The sequence below is a fragment of the Alligator sinensis genome, unplaced genomic scaffold (genome assembly GCF_000455745.1).
Source record: "Alligator sinensis unplaced genomic scaffold, ASM45574v1 scaffold1321_1, whole genome shotgun sequence".
Taxonomy (NCBI): domain Eukaryota; kingdom Metazoa; phylum Chordata; order Crocodylia; family Alligatoridae; genus Alligator; species Alligator sinensis.
The window spans coordinates 150,620-157,695 of record NW_005843387.1 but is presented as its reverse complement, the minus strand read 5'-3'; positions in this window follow the sequence as shown (position 1 = coordinate 157,695).

Genomic DNA, 7,076 nt, shown 5'->3' with positions numbered 1-7,076 from the left:
CGCTGCGGCCACGTGCGCCGGGGCATGGGCTGTTGGCGGCGCTGGGCCGTAGCGATTGCAGGCCGAGTGGTACTGAGGGAGGTGTTGGTGCTTATCATCAGTACAGTCCTGCTGCTCCGCCTCGGGCGGGGATGGGGCTGCTTTCCCGCCCCGCGTTTCTCTCTTCGAGCCTTTCTCTGTAAAGGCCAGAGCTTCATTTGTAAAAAGCTTCTTACGTCATCCGTAGTTGCTTTTTTGGTAGAGGTGATATCTTTTACTAGACCCACTAGATAGTTGCAATAAACAAAAAAATCTTTTATTTGCAAGTTTTCAGGCAAAGGAGAATGCGGAGGTTGTAAAACTTCTCCCAGGTAAAAATGAAACTTCATATTGCAAAGGAGAGTTGAAGGATGTTATCAATTCCCCTGGGTAGGAAAGTGTGTTTGAGGCAAACTAAGCTCAAATAAAAGTCGGAGCAGTTTATTTCCCCCGGAGGACTTCTAGCTTCCTTTAATTTTCCCGAGCGATATGAAGTTGCGTTTATACCTGGGAGACATTTTACAATCTTTGTATTCTCTTCTGCCTGAGGAAGGGCACCTGAGCCTGAAAGCTTGCAAATAAAGGATTTTTTTTTTTTTTTTGCAAATATCTAATTAGTCTAATAAAAGATACTGCTTCTACCAAGAGTTCTCACTGGTTTTGCCTGTAGACCAGCAGTTCCCAACACTGTGTTACAACCCAAATGAGGGTCGCGGGGGTAATGCTGGTGGTGCCACACAGAAAAGATGAGCCATGCCATGTGCTGGGAGCTCCTCCATCTCCAAGCCACTGCCACGCTCCACTCCCAGCAGCTGGTCACGGGGAAAAAAAAGGTTGGGAACCACTACTGTAGACCAACATGGCTACAACCTGTATCTGAGATTTTTTTCTTTAACAGGCTGTCACTGCTGCTTCTCTCCTCTGCCCTGTAGGGGCTCTTCCACACTCAGTCCACCTGTCCTTACTTCTTTCTCTGCAGTGCCAGAGCAGTCCTTGTGCTAGGCCCCTGCTGCACAGTCCATCCCTTACGTAGTTCAGGGATGAATCGCACCATAAATGTAGACAGCCCACACGTGCAAAGTAATTTATCGCGTGGTTCATTGGACAACTGCACAATACATTTAGACCAGCCACACAAAGTAATTGTTGCACTGTGTACAGGTGAACCGTGCAATGTTTTTAGACCAGCCACACATGCAAAGTAATGATTACACAATTCTCTGGTGAATCGTGCAATAATTGTAGACAGGCCTCACGTGCAAATTAATTTATCGTGTGGTTCACTGGGGAATTGTACAATACATTTAGACTGGCTACACGTGCAAAATGAGACAGACCACATGTGCAAAGTTATTGTTGCACAGTGCACAGGCAAACTGTGCAATGTATTTAGACTGGCCACACAAGCAAAGTAATGATCGCACAGTTCGCTGGTGAATCGTGCAATCAATGTAGACTGGCTGCATGAACAGATTATCACACAATTTCCTGTGGAATTACACTATACATTGAGACCAGCCACGCATGCAAAGTAATCAACACACAATTCACTGGGAATCTCACAATACATTTAGATGGACCACACATGCAGAGTAAATACCACACAGTTCACTGGTGGACCGCACAAAACATTTAGATCAGCCATGTGTGCAGAGTAAAATGAGCTGCATGTGCAGAATGATTATCACAATTCACTGGTGAATCAGGCAATACACCTAGATCCTCCACATGTGCAAAGTAATTAACACATGATAAAAAATGACTATCCAGCTGTAAAAAGAGCCAACCAGCTATAAAGTTAGTGCTTGAAAATGTGTAACAACTCTGTAACTGTTTTTTATCCAGCTTTAATTTGAATGTGTAGTAGGGGACCTAGGTGCTTTACAGGTACACAGGTAAAGGCCAGTCCCTGCCCCAAGGAGTTTACAATCTAAGGAATGGGGCACCTTTTTGCTGAAAAGGCAGTTGTATGCCATTGGATTGGAAATCATGTGGCATGTCTAATGTAAAAAGAGTAGTCTTTTACAGGAGTTGAGTTAAATAAACAGTTTAAGGAGGGTCATTGTGTTTGAGTCTATAGACAGCTCTCTTGTTGCTACTGCTGTTATTCTTGAAAACAACTCATCTGATTACTATTTAAGAGAGGTTGTAATTTGTCTTTAATATGTATTATTGATTAGACATGGTATATGTCAATGCTGTAGTTTTTGAAGGCCCTACTCAGGATTGAGGCTGAATTCTGCTATCAAATGTGTGCAGACACCCAGATCTGCTAGTACAGATGGGAGAGCAGCAGGACTAAGGGTCTAATTTAAGACCAGACACAGTAAATGGGTGTAACAAATAATACACTGGAAAGCTGGCAGGTCAAAATGTGATTATATCAATGTTGCCATATGTGTAAAAAAATTACAACAGTTGTACAGTAAATTTGGTCCACAGGTTAAGCTTGAGAGATGATTGTTAGAGTGCCCAAAATGTAACATAGTTCAGGAAGATCCAAAGCATTCTTTGAAAGGTGGTTTTCATATCAAATCAATTTTCCATCTTCAGAAAACCTTAAATTGTCTTGGTGTTGTTCTTCATGAACACAGGCTCACAAAGAATAGGCTATGTGCATGACTGTGCTTCCAAAGACAAGTGCCTAACAACAGGGGGGAGCGATTCTGCAATGGAATTTGGAAGTTCTAACAGGTGCCAATAAAGGAAATGGAAATATTCTAATATTATAAAAGCTTAAGTCTGTCTGTCTGTCTGTCCATAAGGCTTTATTTACACTCTGATTGGCTGACAGAAACAGCCAATCAGAGTGCTCCAAGCGTGGGGGAGAGCCACCATGATTCCGAAGCCATGCTGAGGACTGGACAGTGGGTGGGAGAGTCAGGGCCAGCAGCACTGGCCTCGGCTCCCCCACCCTACTCCCTGCAAGAGGCAGAACAGTGGCAGCATGGGGTGTTAGGTGGTGGCACGCCATCCTAGCCCGTTCCCCCCGCATCATTCTTGACGGGCAATTGGCTCCCCCCCAGCAGTACAGTCCTCGGTGCCGCTAGCAGGGAGCAGGGTGGGGAACCGAGGTCAGTGCTGCTGACCCCAGCTCCCCCACCCTCTGTCCAGTCTTCAGTGCAGCTTCAGAATCATGGCAGCACTCCCCCACACTTGGAGCACTCTGACTGGCTGTTTCCGTCAGCCAATCAGAGGGTGAATAAAGCGTTACGGACAGACAGACAGACTTAGGCTTTTATAATATTAGAATATGCTGTGTATGACAATATGATCATGAATTAAGGGTGAAAAATTCCTTTACCTTTTGCTTACACTTGTTATGATGTATATTAATTTTTTAGATTTTAATATGATGTTTCTGATTTACAAATTTGGCAGCACTGTTAACAATGAGTACATCCAGATGGTATCAGGTCATTTAATTTGTTGCTATTATAAAACATAAACAGATATTAGTAATCTCTTGCTGGCCGTCTGCCTGATACTACTTCTATATTTAAACCTTTTTCTCCATGCTCCTATTCTAATTAGTATTAGTTATGGAGTTTGTATGTTGTTTTGTACTGGTCATAAAGGAAGTTATTACCTCCCAGATATAAACAGCTTGTTTTACATACTCATATCAGCAGGGGCAGGGAAGATGCAGATGCAGCTACTGCAGCTCCAACTCCCACCAGAACTTGGGGTCAGAGTCACAGCTGGAGCCACTGCCCACCTTTCCCTCCCCTGCTGCCTCTGTCCCCTACCACTGCCTTCCCTGCTCCCACCCATTATGGCCACTTACCTTCTGGTTCCAGCCCAGAACAAGGAGCAGGTAATACTGGTAATACTTTTAGGAGCTGGTAACCCCAATTAAAAGATGCCAGAAAACAATGCCAGGGTCTTAACTGTACAGCAGTTAATCTGGCCTGGAGGCTTAACAGTGCTATAGGGTCTGCCTGCATAGATCTGCTTGAGCTGTCAAGACTTCTGTTGATGAACAGCAGCTGCCACAAAGCCACCATGTGCCACTGCAGATCTGAGTGTCTCCAATACAGCAGCTGTGCCACCAGCGTGCACCCTGGGAAGGCACTTGCAGCTGAATGGGACTGTGGCAGCCAGCTGAATATACATGAGTGTCTTCTCCTGCTTTCAGCCAGGTGCTGGGCAGTGACAGGTGCTTGGCCCTGCTTGGCACAGGTGGACTTATTTTGCCAGGAGAGTGGAGGGTCCTGGCACTGCAGAGAGGCTATGAGAGTGCATGTCCTTAAGGGTTTCTCACACAGAGCTGTAGACCTTCAAGCGACATTTGTAGTATGGACTAGGCCTAAGATATGAGACTGGAAAGTGAAAATCTTCTGCTACACCACTTAGCACCTCTGCTGCTTTATTTAACCTACAATCCTGATCTTACGCTCCATACTGAGGGAAATCCAGGGAAGGTTTCACTTACAATCTGAGTGGGTTTTTTGTAGTCCAAAAAATGCGATCCTGCAAATGTTCTTTATCTCCTTGCTTACTACAACATTTGCAATTTTATGCATTTGTACAATCCCATTGAAATAAAAGGGGACACTCATGTACATACATGTGTTTTCAGGTACAGGCTTGTGTGTGAAATTCCAATTGAAATAAATAGAGGAGATATAGGTAGTGTTATGAGACAGGCAAAACATTAAGCTGATGGATTTAACTGCAGTCCTTCATATAAGATTAATTGAATTGTGGTTGGCTAAGCTCCTTTATGAAACAATAGTAGCTGGTACTGTCAACGTGTGTCACTGCAAAACAAAGTTACATGTGAGTCTACTAAATGACTTAGGAGAGGGGCACAGCTTGGTACTGCTTTTCGAAAAACTCATACAAGAAAGGGGAGTAGTAGAAACAGCTCAGACAAATGCACAGAAGGAGCAGAAAGCCAGATAGGTCTGAGAGGAAAGTCTAGAGAGGAGTTATGGGCTGAGTGTTGGGTGAAAATGGCTTGGAGAAACGAGCAAAGATTCTTCCTGTGGTCATGGAAACAGGGTTTTGAGCCTTCTTTATTAACAAACAGGATTATAGCAAAGATACTGAGCTAATTAGTTTTCCGCTTATGAATTATAACCTGCAGGGCCCTGAACTGCATGGATTAGAAGGGTTACCTATAGGTAGGGAATACACAGTCAGTCCCTACAATGGAGACCTGATGATAGAAGTTATTCCAAAACTGATGTGTGATACTTATCTCATCAGTGCTCATAGTCACCTAGTCTCATAAACACTAACGGCCACTCTCCTTTCCCAAAGCAAGTATTGGATTTTTTTTTACACATAGGGATGGATATTCCTGATACTCTGTTTTTAAAGAAACATATTCAAATATAAAAAGGACAATCATATGTTATAAGAAAAGATAATGCTATAAATAAGATGTAAATGATCCTGCATTATGTTAATTTTGCACATGGACATGAAAAATATTTCCTAATACCTAACTTTTAATCAATCTGTTGTAGACATTATATTCTATAAATTATCTTACCACTGGGAAATCCACAATGAAAACCTGTTATTCGGACACACTGAGGATAATGGGAATATGATGTAATACTTTAGTATGGTTGCCATACAAAAACATTGAAGGTAGGGCAGAACTCCATTCTAAATGGTTAAAGAAGCCTCCTAAATCAATTCAGCTGTATAGTTCAATCAATGAAGTGAGTGTAGCATGAAACTCTGCAGACTCATGTTATGTTTTTGTCAAATCCTGGTATAGACTTAGAAGCGATTTAGTATCTGTCAAGTTTTATCAATTTCTGGAAGGGCACACATACTGTTTTTTTTACGCTAAGGATGAATACAGTGTATATTTCAGTATAGCAATATCCTTATTAGACATACCTCCTTTGTTGTTGGTGACCTGCATTTGGGAATGCTGAGGTTGCTCATGTAAATTGATGGGACTATGCACTGCCACTGCTTACATCTGGGGGCACCATCCAGGATGGGTTAAAATAAGCAGCTATATATATATATCAATCACTACATTTATATGTATATAGATAGATAGATAGATAGATAGATATCTATATATACGTATTGGCTAACCACCTATATATACACATATAGATATATATGAATACTGATTGATATATATCAATCACTGTACTCCTATATATCTCTGTGTGTGTATAGGTGGATAGCCTATAGCTATCTAGCTATATACCTATATATAGATATAAATCACTGTATTCATATATATCTGTATGTATATAGAGATATATAGATGGAAAGATATCAATATATATAGAGATATCTGCTTATAAACTCAAGCTTTGCTCAGCTGCCTTTTGGTACTGACTTGGCATTTGAATATATAAGCACACTCATTCATATCTATCTATCTATAAACTCCTGAACTTTGTTCAGCTGAATTTTGGAACACAGATTCATATATATATATACACACACACACACACACACACGCTTATAAACTCTGCTCACACCTATATATGAATGTCCATGTGATATACAAATGCGCGTGCATGTGTATGTCTATTTCAAAAGACCAGATCAGTTCCAAAACTTGGGTGCACAAAGTTCAAAAGTTTATAAAGATTTATATATATATTCCTTGGGGGATATCTATATCTATCCATCTTCCATTTCTCTCTCTATATATAGCTATAGCTCTATATATAGGGAGATCTCCCTCTCTCCATATATATCTATTTATCTATATATTCCCGCAAGGACCAGATCAGTTCCAAATCTCAGCCGAGCAAAGCTCGAGTGAAGCTCATAAGGTTGCACAACGGAGTAAGCCCGTCAGTCTGGGGGTTCAGCTGCTCCCCCCACGCAGGCACGTCCCCGGCCCCCGGGCAGCTGCCCGACTGTGCGCAGACCAGGCCCGGGCTGCGGGTGTTCAGCGCAGACCCACTGACAGGCACGACCCACGCGGCCCCGGAGGGGCGGGGCGTCGCGCGAGCCCCTGACGGCTGCCGGGGGAGGGGGTCTGCGGTGTGAGGCGGGAGGGGGCGGGCGCCGGAAGTGACGCGTGAGCGGAGCGGGTGCGCGCGGCTGGCGGAAGATGGCGG